This window comes from Carassius gibelio, chromosome A10 (genome assembly GCF_023724105.1).
Source record: "Carassius gibelio isolate Cgi1373 ecotype wild population from Czech Republic chromosome A10, carGib1.2-hapl.c, whole genome shotgun sequence".
Lineage (NCBI taxonomy): Eukaryota > Metazoa > Chordata > Actinopteri > Cypriniformes > Cyprinidae > Carassius > Carassius gibelio.
The window spans coordinates 223,011-238,010 of record NC_068380.1 but is presented as its reverse complement, the minus strand read 5'-3'; the positions used below and the strand labels follow the sequence as shown (position 1 = coordinate 238,010).

At 49.4% G+C, this 15,000-nt stretch overlaps 1 protein-coding gene across 1 annotated transcript in view; it reads left to right on the top strand.

Annotated features, from left to right (window-relative positions):
• LOC128020687 (biotin--protein ligase-like) overlaps positions 1 to 15,000 on the top strand; it is a 22,855-nt gene that overhangs the window by 2,703 nt on the left and 5,152 nt on the right. The gene's annotated exons all lie outside the window — the stretch shown is intronic.

Genomic DNA, 15,000 nt, shown 5'->3' with positions numbered 1-15,000 from the left:
CACCACTGAGAGAGTGAGTCCAGATCTACACACACACCACTGAGAGAGTGAGTCCAGACCTACACACACACCACTGAGAGAGTGAGTCCAGACCTACACACACACCACTGAGAGAGTGAGTCCAGACCTACACACACACCACTGAGAGAGTGAGTCCAGATCTACACACACACCACTGAGAGAGTGAGTCCAGATCTACACACACACCACTGAGAGAGTGAGTCCAGATCAACACAAACACACACACACACCACTGAGAGAGTGAGTCCAGATCTACACACACACACACACCACTGAGAGAGTGACTCCAGATCTACACACACACACCACTGAGAGAGTGAGTCCAGATCTACACACACACACACCACTGAGAGAGTGACTCCAGATCTACACACACACACACCACTGAGAGAGTGAGTCCAGATCTACACACACACACCACTGAGAGAGTGAGTCCAGATCTACACACACACACACACCACTGAGAGAGTGAGTCCAGATCTACACACACATACACCACTGAGAGAGTGAGTCCAGATCTACACACACATACACCACTGAGAGAGTGAGTCCAGATCTACACACACACACACACCACTGAGAGAGTGAGTCCAGATCTACACACACACACACACCACTGAGAGAGTGAGTCCAGATCTACACACAAACACACCACTTAGAGAGTGAGTCCAGATCTACACACACACACACCACTGAGAGAGTGAGTCCAGATCTACACACACACACCACTGAGAGAGTGAGTCCAGATCTACACACACACACACCACTGAAAGAGTAAGTCCAGATCTACACACACACACACCACTGAGAGAGTGAGTCCAGATCTACACACACACACACACACCACTGAGAGAGTGAGTCCAGATCAACACACACACAGACCACTGAGAGAGTGAGTCCAGATCAACACACACACACACACACACACACACCACTTAGAGAGTGAGTCCAGATCTACACACACACACCACTGAGAGAGTGAGTCCAGATCTACACACACACCACTGAGAGAGTGAGTCCAGATCAGCACACACACACACCACTGAGAGAGTGAGTCCAGATCTACACACACACACACACCACTGAGAGAGTGAGTCCAGATGTACACACACCACTGAAAGAGTGAGTCCAGATCTACACACACACCACTGAGAAAGTGAGTCCAGATCTACACACACTCACACCACTGAGAGAGTGAGTCCAGATCAACACACACACACCACTGAGAGAGTGAGTCCAGATCTACACACACACAGACACACACACACCACTGAGAGAGTGAGTCCAGATGTACACACACACACCACTTAGAGAGTGAGTCCAGATCTACACACACACACCACTGAGAGAGTGAGTCCAGATCAACACACACACCACTTAGAGAGTGAGTCCAGATCAACACACACACACCACTTAGAGAGTGAGTCCAGATCTACACACACACACACCACTGAGAGAGTGAGTCCAGATCTACACACACACACACACACCACTGAGAGAGTGAGTCTAGATCTACACACACACACCACTGAGAGAGTGAGTCCAGATCAACACACACACACAGACACCACTGAGAGAGTGAGTCCAGATCAGCACACACACCACTTAGAGAGTGAGTTCAGATCTACACACACACACACCACTGAGAGAGTGGGTCCAGATCTACACACACACACACACACACCATTGAGAGAGTAAGTCCAGATCTACACACACACCACTGAGAGAGTAAGTCCAGATCTACACACACACACCACTGAGAGAGTGAGTCCAGATCTACACACACACACCACTGAGAGAGTGAGTCCAGATCTACACACACACCACTGAGAGAGTGAGTCCAGATCAACACACACACAGACCACTGAGAGAGTGAGTCCAGATCAACACACACACACACCACTTAGAGAGTGAGTCCAGATCTACACACACACACCACTGAGAGAGTGAGTCCAGATCTACACACACACACACACCACTGAGAGAGTGAGTCCAGATCAACACACACACACCACTGAGAGAGTGAGTCCAGATCTACACACACACACCACTGAGAGAGTGAGTCCAGATCTACACACACACACCACTGAGAGAGTGAGTCCAGATCAACACAAACACACACACACACACACACACACCACTGAGAGAGTGAGTCCAGATCTACACACACACACACACCACTGAGAGAGTGACTCCAGATCTACACACACACATACCACTGAGAGAGTGAGTCCAGATCTACACACACACACACACCACTGAGAGAGTGAGTCCAGATCTACACACACACACCACTGAGAGAGTGAGTCCAGATCTACACACACACACACCACTGAGAGAGTGACTCCAGATCTACACACACACACACCACTGAGAGAGTGAGTCCAGATCTACACACACACACCACTGAGAGAGTGAGTCCAGATCTACACACACACACACACACACCACTGAGAGAGTGAGTCCAGATCTACACACACATACACCACTGAGAGAGTGAGTCCAGATCTACACACACACACACACACCACTGAGAGAGTGAGTCCAGATCTACACACACATACACCACTGAGAGAGTGAGTCCAGATCTACACACACATACACCACTGAGAGAGTGAGTCCAGATCTACACACACACACACACCACTGAGAGAGTGAGTCCAGATCTACACACACACACACACCACTGAGAGAGTGAGTCCAGATCTACACACAAACACACCACTTAGAGAGTGAGTCCAGATCTACACACACACACACCACTGAGAGAGTGAGTCCAGATCTACACACACACACCACTGAGAGAGTGAGTCCAGATCTACACACACACACCACTGAGAGAGTGAGTCCAGATCTACACACACACACACCACTGAGAGAGTGAGTCCAGATCTACAGACACACACACCACTGAAAGAGTAAGTCCAGATCTACACACACACACACCACTGAGAGAGTAAGTCCAGATCTACACACACACCACTGAGAGAGTGAGTCCAGATCTACACACACACCACTGAGAGAGTGAGTCCAGACCTACACACACACCACTGAGAGAGTGAGTCCAGATCTACACACACACCACTGAGAGAGTGAGTCCAGATCAACACAAACACACACACACACACACACCACTGAGAGAGTGAGTCCAGATCTACACACACACCACTGAGAGAGTGAGTCCAGATCTACACACACACCACTGAGAGAGTGAGTCCAGACCTACACACACACCACTGAGAGAGTGAGTCCAGACCTACACACACACCACTGAGAGAGTGAGTCCAGACCTACACACACACCACTGAGAGAGTGAGTCCAGATCTACACACACACCACTGAGAGAGTGAGTCCAGATCTACACACACACCACTGAGAGAGTGAGTCCAGATCAACACAAACACACACACACACACACACCACTGAGAGAGTGAGTCCAGATCTACACACACACACACACCACTGAGAGAGTGACTCCAGATCTACACACACACACACACCACTGAGAGAGTGAGTCCAGATCTACACACACACACACCACTGAGAGAGTGACTCCAGATCTACACACACACACACCACTGAGAGAGTGAGTCCAGATCTACACACACACACCACTGAGAGAGTGAGTCCAGATCTACACACACACACACACACCACTGAGAGAGTGAGTCCAGATCTACACACACATACACCACTGAGAGAGTGAGTCCAGATCTACACACACATACACCACTGAGAGAGTGAGTCCAGATCTACACACACACCACTGAGAGAGTGAGTCCAGATCTACACACACACCACTGAGAGAGTGAGTCCAGATCTACACACACACCACTGAGAGAGTGAGTCCAGATCTACACACACACCACTGAGAGAGTGAGTCCAGATCTACACACACACCACTGAGAGAGTGAGTCCAGATCTACACACACACCACTGAGAGAGTGAGTCCAGACCTACACACACACCACTGAGAGAGTGAGTCCAGATCTACACACACACCACTGAGAGAGTGAGTCCAGATCAACACAAACACACACACACACACACACCACTGAGAGAGTGAGTCCAGATCTACACACACACCACTGAGAGAGTGAGTCCAGATCTACACACACACCACTGAGAGAGTGAGTCCAGATCTACACACACACCACTGAGAGAGTAAGTCCAGATCTACACACACACCACTGAGAGAGTGAGTCCAGATCTACACACACACCACTGAGAGAGTGAGTCCAGACCTACACACACACCACTGAGAGAGTGAGTCCAGATCTACACACACACCACTGAGAGAGTGAGTCCAGACCTACACACACACCACTGAGAGAGTGAGTCCAGATCTACACACACACCACTGAGAGAGTGAGTCCAGATCTACACACACACCACTGAGAGAGTGAGTCCAGACCTACACACACACCACTGAGAGAGTGAGTCCAGACCTACACACACACCACTGAGAGAGTGAGTCCAGACCTACACACACACCACTGAGAGAGTGAGTCCAGATCTACACACACACCACTGAGAGAGTGAGTCCAGATCTACACACACACCACTGAGAGAGTGAGTCCAGATCAACACAAACACACACACACACCACTGAGAGAGTGAGTCCAGATCTACACACACACACACACCACTGAGAGAGTGACTCCAGATCTACACACACACACCACTGAGAGAGTGAGTCCAGATCTACACACACACACACCACTGAGAGAGTGACTCCAGATCTACACACACACACACCACTGAGAGAGTGAGTCCAGATCTACACACACACACCACTGAGAGAGTGAGTCCAGATCTACACACACACACACACCACTTAGAGAGTGAGTCCAGATCTACACACACACACACCACTGAGAGAGTGAGTCCAGATCTACACACACACACACACACCACTGAGAGAGTGAGTCTAGATCTACACACACACACCACTGAGAGAGTGAGTCCAGATCAACACACACACACAGACACCACTGAGAGAGTGAGTCCAGATCAGCACACACACCACTTAGAGAGTGAGTTCAGATCTACACACACACACACCACTGAGAGAGTGGGTCCAGATCTACACACACACACACACACACCATTGAGAGAGTAAGTCCAGATCTACACACACACCACTGAGAGAGTAAGTCCAGATCTACACACACACACCACTGAGAGAGTGAGTCCAGATCTACACACACACACCACTGAGAGAGTGAGTCCAGATCTACACACACACCACTGAGAGAGTGAGTCCAGATCAACACACACACAGACCACTGAGAGAGTGAGTCCAGATCAACACACACACACACCACTTAGAGAGTGAGTCCAGATCTACACACACACACCACTGAGAGAGTGAGTCCAGATCTACACACACACACACACCACTGAGAGAGTGAGTCCAGATCAACACACACACACCACTGAGAGAGTGAGTCCAGATCTACACACACACACCACTGAGAGAGTGAGTCCAGATCTACACACACACACCACTGAGAGAGTGAGTCCAGATCAACACAAACACACACACACACACACACACACACCACTGAGAGAGTGAGTCCAGATCTACACACACACACACACCACTGAGAGAGTGACTCCAGATCTACACACACACATACCACTGAGAGAGTGAGTCCAGATCTACACACACACACACACCACTGAGAGAGTGAGTCCAGATCTACACACACACACCACTGAGAGAGTGAGTCCAGATCTACACACACACACACCACTGAGAGAGTGACTCCAGATCTACACACACACACACCACTGAGAGAGTGAGTCCAGATCTACACACACACACCACTGAGAGAGTGAGTCCAGATCTACACACACACACACACACCACTGAGAGAGTGAGTCCAGATCTACACACACATACACCACTGAGAGAGTGAGTCCAGATCTACACACACACACACACACCACTGAGAGAGTGAGTCCAGATCTACACACACATACACCACTGAGAGAGTGAGTCCAGATCTACACACACATACACCACTGAGAGAGTGAGTCCAGATCTACACACACACACACACCACTGAGAGAGTGAGTCCAGATCTACACACACACACACACCACTGAGAGAGTGAGTCCAGATCTACACACAAACACACCACTTAGAGAGTGAGTCCAGATCTACACACACACACACCACTGAGAGAGTGAGTCCAGATCTACACACACACACCACTGAGAGAGTGAGTCCAGATCTACACACACACACCACTGAGAGAGTGAGTCCAGATCTACACACACACACACCACTGAGAGAGTGAGTCCAGATCTACAGACACACACACCACTGAAAGAGTAAGTCCAGATCTACACACACACACACCACTGAGAGAGTAAGTCCAGATCTACACACACACCACTGAGAGAGTGAGTCCAGATCTACACACACACCACTGAGAGAGTGAGTCCAGACCTACACACACACCACTGAGAGAGTGAGTCCAGATCTACACACACACCACTGAGAGAGTGAGTCCAGATCAACACAAACACACACACACACACACACCACTGAGAGAGTGAGTCCAGATCTACACACACACCACTGAGAGAGTGAGTCCAGATCTACACACACACCACTGAGAGAGTGAGTCCAGACCTACACACACACCACTGAGAGAGTGAGTCCAGACCTACACACACACCACTGAGAGAGTGAGTCCAGACCTACACACACACCACTGAGAGAGTGAGTCCAGATCTACACACACACCACTGAGAGAGTGAGTCCAGATCTACACACACACCACTGAGAGAGTGAGTCCAGATCAACACAAACACACACACACACACACACCACTGAGAGAGTGAGTCCAGATCTACACACACACACACACCACTGAGAGAGTGACTCCAGATCTACACACACACACACACCACTGAGAGAGTGAGTCCAGATCTACACACACACACACCACTGAGAGAGTGACTCCAGATCTACACACACACACACCACTGAGAGAGTGAGTCCAGATCTACACACACACACCACTGAGAGAGTGAGTCCAGATCTACACACACACACACACACCACTGAGAGAGTGAGTCCAGATCTACACACACATACACCACTGAGAGAGTGAGTCCAGATCTACACACACATACACCACTGAGAGAGTGAGTCCAGATCTACACACACACCACTGAGAGAGTGAGTCCAGATCTACACACACACCACTGAGAGAGTGAGTCCAGATCTACACACACACCACTGAGAGAGTGAGTCCAGATCTACACACACACCACTGAGAGAGTGAGTCCAGATCTACACACACACCACTGAGAGAGTAAGTCCAGATCTACACACACACCACTGAGAGAGTGAGTCCAGATCTACACACACACCACTGAGAGAGTGAGTCCAGACCTACACACACACCACTGAGAGAGTGAGTCCAGATCTACACACACACCACTGAGAGAGTGAGTCCAGATCAACACAAACACACACACACACACACACCACTGAGAGAGTGAGTCCAGATCTACACACACACCACTGAGAGAGTGAGTCCAGATCTACACACACACCACTGAGAGAGTGAGTCCAGATCTACACACACACCACTGAGAGAGTAAGTCCAGATCTACACACACACCACTGAGAGAGTGAGTCCAGATCTACACACACACCACTGAGAGAGTGAGTCCAGACCTACACACACACCACTGAGAGAGTGAGTCCAGATCTACACACACACCACTGAGAGAGTGAGTCCAGACCTACACACACACCACTGAGAGAGTGAGTCCAGATCTACACACACACCACTGAGAGAGTGAGTCCAGATCTACACACACACCACTGAGAGAGTGAGTCCAGACCTACACACACACCACTGAGAGAGTGAGTCCAGACCTACACACACACCACTGAGAGAGTGAGTCCAGACCTACACACACACCACTGAGAGAGTGAGTCCAGATCTACACACACACCACTGAGAGAGTGAGTCCAGATCTACACACACACCACTGAGAGAGTGAGTCCAGATCAACACAAACACACACACACACCACTGAGAGAGTGAGTCCAGATCTACACACACACACACACCACTGAGAGAGTGACTCCAGATCTACACACACACACCACTGAGAGAGTGAGTCCAGATCTACACACACACACACCACTGAGAGAGTGACTCCAGATCTACACACACACACACCACTGAGAGAGTGAGTCCAGATCTACACACACACACCACTGAGAGAGTGAGTCCAGATCTACACACACACACACACCACTGAGAGAGTGAGTCCAGATCTACACACACATACACCACTGAGAGAGTGAGTCCAGATCTACACACACATACACCACTGAGAGAGTGAGTCCAGATCTACACACACACACACACCACTGAGAGAGTGAGTCCAGATCTACACACACACACACACCACTGAGAGAGTGAGTCCAGATCTACACACAAACACACCACTTAGAGAGTGAGTCCAGATCTACACACACACACACCACTGAGAGAGTGAGTCCAGATCTACACACACACACCACTGAGAGAGTGAGTCCAGATCTACACACACACACACCACTGAAAGAGTAAGTCCAGATCTACACACACACACACACCACTGAGAGAGTGAGTCCAGATCTACACACACACACACACACCACTGAGAGAGTGAGTCCAGATCAACACACACAGACCACTGAGAGAGTGAGTCCAGATCAACACACACACACACACACACACACACCACTTAGAGAGTGAGTCCAGATCTACACACACACACCACTGAGAGAGTGAGTCCAGATCTACACACACACCACTGAGAGAGTGAGTCCAGATCAGCACACACACACACCACTGAGAGAGTGAGTCCAGATCTACACACACACACACACCACTGAGAGAGTGAGTCCAGATGTACACACACCACTGAAAGAGTGAGTCCAGATCTACACACACACCACTGAGAAAGTGAGTCCAGATCTACACACACTCACACCACTGAGAGAGTGAGTCCAGATCAACACACACACACCACTGAGAGAGTGAGTCCAGATCTACACACACACAGACACACACACACCACTGAGAGAGTGAGTCCAGATGTACACACACACACCACTTAGAGAGTGAGTCCAGATCTACACACACACACCACTGAGAGAGTGAGTCCAGATCAACACACACACCACTTAGAGAGTGAGTCCAGATCAACACACACACACCACTTAGAGAGTGAGTCCAGATCTACACACACACACACCACTGAGAGAGTGAGTCCAGATCTACACACACACACACACACCACTGAGAGAGTGAGTCTAGATCTACACACACACACCACTGAGAGAGTGAGTCCAGATCAACACACACACACAGACACCACTGAGAGAGTGAGTCCAGATCAGCACACACACCACTTAGAGAGTGAGTTCAGATCTACACACACACACACCACTGAGAGAGTGGGTCCAGATCTACACACACACACACACACACCATTGAGAGAGTAAGTCCAGATCTACACACACACCACTGAGAGAGTAAGTCCAGATCTACACACACACACCACTGAGAGAGTGAGTCCAGATCTACACACACACACCACTGAGAGAGTGAGTCCAGATCTACACACACACCACTGAGAGAGTGAGTCCAGATCAACACACACACAGACCACTGAGAGAGTGAGTCCAGATCAACACACACACACACCACTTAGAGAGTGAGTCCAGATCTACACACACACACCACTGAGAGAGTGAGTCCAGATCTACACACACACACACACCACTGAGAGAGTGAGTCCAGATCAACACACACACACCACTGAGAGAGTGAGTCCAGATCTACACACACACACCACTGAGAGAGTGAGTCCAGATCTACACACACACACCACTGAGAGAGTGAGTCCAGATCAACACAAACACACACACACACACACACACACCACTGAGAGAGTGAGTCCAGATCTACACACACACACACACCACTGAGAGAGTGACTCCAGATCTACACACACACATACCACTGAGAGAGTGAGTCCAGATCTACACACACACACACACCACTGAGAGAGTGAGTCCAGATCTACACACACACACCACTGAGAGAGTGAGTCCAGATCTACACACACACACACCACTGAGAGAGTGACTCCAGATCTACACACACACACACCACTGAGAGAGTGAGTCCAGATCTACACACACACACCACTGAGAGAGTGAGTCCAGATCTACACACACACACACACACCACTGAGAGAGTGAGTCCAGATCTACACACACATACACCACTGAGAGAGTGAGTCCAGATCTACACACACACACACACACCACTGAGAGAGTGAGTCCAGATCTACACACACATACACCACTGAGAGAGTGAGTCCAGATCTACACACACATACACCACTGAGAGAGTGAGTCCAGATCTACACACACACACACACCACTGAGAGAGTGAGTCCAGATCTACACACACACACACACCACTGAGAGAGTGAGTCCAGATCTACACACAAACACACCACTTAGAGAGTGAGTCCAGATCTACACACACACACACCACTGAGAGAGTGAGTCCAGATCTACACACACACACCACTGAGAGAGTGAGTCCAGATCTACACACACACACCACTGAGAGAGTGAGTCCAGATCTACACACACACACACCACTGAGAGAGTGAGTCCAGATCTACAGACACACACACCACTGAAAGAGTAAGTCCAGATCTACACACACACACACCACTGAGAGAGTGAGTCCAGATCTACACACACCACTGAGAGAGTGAGTCCAGATCAACACACACACAGACCACTGAGAGAGTGAGTCCAGATCAACACACACACACACACACACCACTTAGAGAGTGAGTCCAGGTCTACACACACACACCACTGAGAGAGTGAGTCCAGATCTACACACACACCACTGAGAGAGTGAGTCCAGATCTACACACACACCACTGAGAGAGTGAGTCCAGATCAGCACACACACACACACACACACACCACTGAGATCTACCAGATCTACACACACACACACACCACTGAGAGAGTGAGTCCAGATCAGCACACACACACACCACTGAGAGAGTGAGTCCAGATCTACACACACACACACACACACACACACACCACTGAGAGAGTGAGTCCAGATGTACACACACACACACCACTGAAAGAGTGAGTCCAGATCTACACACACACACACACCACTGAGAGAGTGAGTCCAGATCTACACACACTCACACCACTGAGAGAGTGAGTCCAGATCAACACACACACACCACTGAGAGAGTGAGTCCAGATCTACACACACACAGACACACACACACCACTGAGAGAGTGAGTCCAGATGTACACATACACACCACTTAGAGAGTGAGTCCAGATCTACACACACACACCACTGAGAGAGTGAGTCCAGATCAACACACACACCACTTAGAGAGTGAGTCCAGATCAACACACACACACACACACACCACTTAGAGAGTGAGTCCAGATCTACACACACACACACCACTGAGAGAGTGAGTCCAGATCTACACACACACACACACACCACTGAGAGAGTGAGTCTAGATCTACACACACACACCACTGAGAGAGTGAGTCCAGATCAACACACACACACAGACACCACTGAGAGAGTGAGTCCAGATCAGCACACACACCACTTAGAGAGTGAGTTCAGATCTACACACACACACACCACTGAGAGAGTGAGTTCAGATCTACACACACACACACCACTGAGAGAGTGGGTCCAGATCTACACACACACACCATTGAGAGAGTAAGTCCAGATCTACACACACACCACTGAGAGAGTAAGTCCAGATCTACACACACACACCACTGAGAGAGTGAGTCCAGATCTACACACACACACCACTGAGAGAGTGAGTCCAGATCTACACACACACCACTGAGAGAGTGAGTCCAGATCAACACACACACAGACCACTGAGAGAGTGAGTCCAGATCAACACACACACACACACCACTTAGAGAGTGAGTCCAGATCTACACACACACACCACTGAGAGAGTGAGTCCAGATCTACACACACACACACACCACTGAGAGAGTGAGTCCAGATCTACACACACACACCACTGAGAGAGTGAGTCCAGATCTACACACACACACACACCACTGAGAGAGTGAGTCCAGATCAACACACACACACCACTGAGAGAGTGAGTCCAGATCAACACACACCACTTAGAGAGTGAGTCCAGATCAACACACACACACACACACACACACCACTTAGAGAGTGAGTCCAGATCTACACACACACACACCACTGAGAGAGTGAGTCCAGATCTACACACACACCACTGAGAGAGTGAGTCTAGATCTACACACACACACCACTGAGAGAGTGAGTCCAGATCAACACACACACACAGACACCACTGAGAGAGTGAGTCCAGATCAGCACACACACCACTTAGAGAGTGAGTTCAGATCAACACACACACACACACCACTTAGAGAGTGAGTCCAGATCTACACACACACACCACTGAGAGAGTGAGTCCAGATCTACACACACACACACACCACTGAGAGAGTGAGTCCAGATCAACACACACACACCACTGAGAGAGTGAGTCCAGATCTACACACACACACCACTGGGAGAGTGAATCCAGATCTACACACACACACCACTGATAGAGTGAGTCCAGATCAACACACACACACCACTGAGAGAGTGAGTCCAGATCTACACACGCACACACACACACCACTGAGAGAGTGAGTCCAGATGTACACACACACACACACACCACTTAGAGAGTGAGTCCAGATCTACACACACACACCACTGAGAGAGTGAGTCCAGATCAACACACACACACACCACTTAGAGAGTGAGTCCAGATCAACACACACACACACCATTTAGAGAGTGAGTCCAGATCTACACACACACACACCACTGAGAGAGTGAGTCCAGATCTACACACACACACACACACCACTGAGAGAGTGAGTCTAGATCTACACACACACACCACTGAGAGAGTGAGTCCAGATCAACACACACACCACCACTGAGAGAGTGAGTCCAGATCAGCACACACACCACTTAGAGAGTGAGTTCAGATCTACACACACACACCACTGAGAGAGTGGGTCCAGATCTACACACACACACACCATTGAGAGAGTAAGTCCAGATCTATACACACACACACCACTGAGAGAGTAAGTCCAGATCTATACACACACACACCACTGAGAGAGTAAGTCCAGATCTACACACACACCACTGAGAGAGTGAGTCCAGATCTACACACACACACCACTGAGAGAGTGAGTCCAGATCTACACACACACACCACTGAGAGAGTGAGTCCAGATCTACACACACACCACTGAGAGAGTGAGTCCAGATCAACACACACACAGACCACTGAGAGAGTGAGTCCAGATCAACACACACACACACCACTTAGAGAGTGAGTCCAGATCTACACACACACACCCCACTGAGAGAGTGAGTCCAGATCTATACACACACACACACACACCACTGAGAGAGTGAGTCCAGATCAACACACACACACCACTGAGAGAGTGAGTCCAGATCAGCACACACACACACACACCACTGAGAAAGTGAGTCCAGATCTACACACACACACACCACTGAGAGAGTGAGTCCAGATCAACACACACACACCACTGAGAGAGTGAGTCCAGATCTACACACACACACACACCACTGAGAGAGTGAGTCCAGATCAACACACACACACACACCACAAAGAGAGTGAGTCTAGATCTACACACACACACCACTGAGAGAGTGAGTCCAGATCTACACACACACACACACTACTGAGAGAGTGAGTCCAGATCAGCACACACACACCACTGAGAGAGTGAGTCCAGATCAGCACACACACACACCACTGAAAGAGTGAGTCCAGATCTACACACACACACCACTGAGAGAGTGAGTCCAGATCTACACACACACACCACTGAGAGAGTGAGTCCAGATCTACACACACACCACTGAGAGAGTGAGTCCAGATCAACACACACACAGACCACTGAGAGAGTGAGTCCAGATCAACACACACACCACTTAGAGAGTGAGTCCAGATCTACACACACACACCACTGAGAGAGTGACTCCAGATCTATACACACACACACACACACCACTGAGAGAGTGAGTCCAGATCAACACACACACACCACTGAGAGAGTGAGTCCAGATCAGCACACACACACACCACTGAGAGAGTGAGTCCAGATCTACACACACACACACCACTGAGAGAGTGAGTCCAGATCTACACACACACACACACCACTGAGAGAGTGAGTCCAGATCAACACACACACACACCACAAAGAGAGTGAGTCCAGATCTACACACACACACCACTGAGAGAGTGAGTCCAGATCTACACACACACACACACACACACACACACACACACTACTGAGAGAGTGAGTCCAGATCAGCACACACACACCACTGAGAGAGTGAGTCCAGATCAGCACACACACACACACCACTGAGAGAGTGAGTCCAGATCTACACACACACACACCACTGAGAGAGTGAGTCCAGATCTACACACACACACACACCACTGAGAGAGTGAGTCCAGATCAGCACACACACACACCACTGAGAGAGTGAGTCCAGATCTACACACACACACACCACTGAGAGAGTGAGTCCAGATCTACACACACACACCACTGAGAGAGTGAGTCCAGATCTACACACACACACACACACAACCCACTGAGAGAGTGAGTCCAGATCTACACACACACACCACTGAGAGAGTGAGTCCAGATCTACACACACACACACACACCACTGAGAGAGTGAGTCCAGATCTACACACACAGACACACACACACACACACACACACACACACACACACACACCACT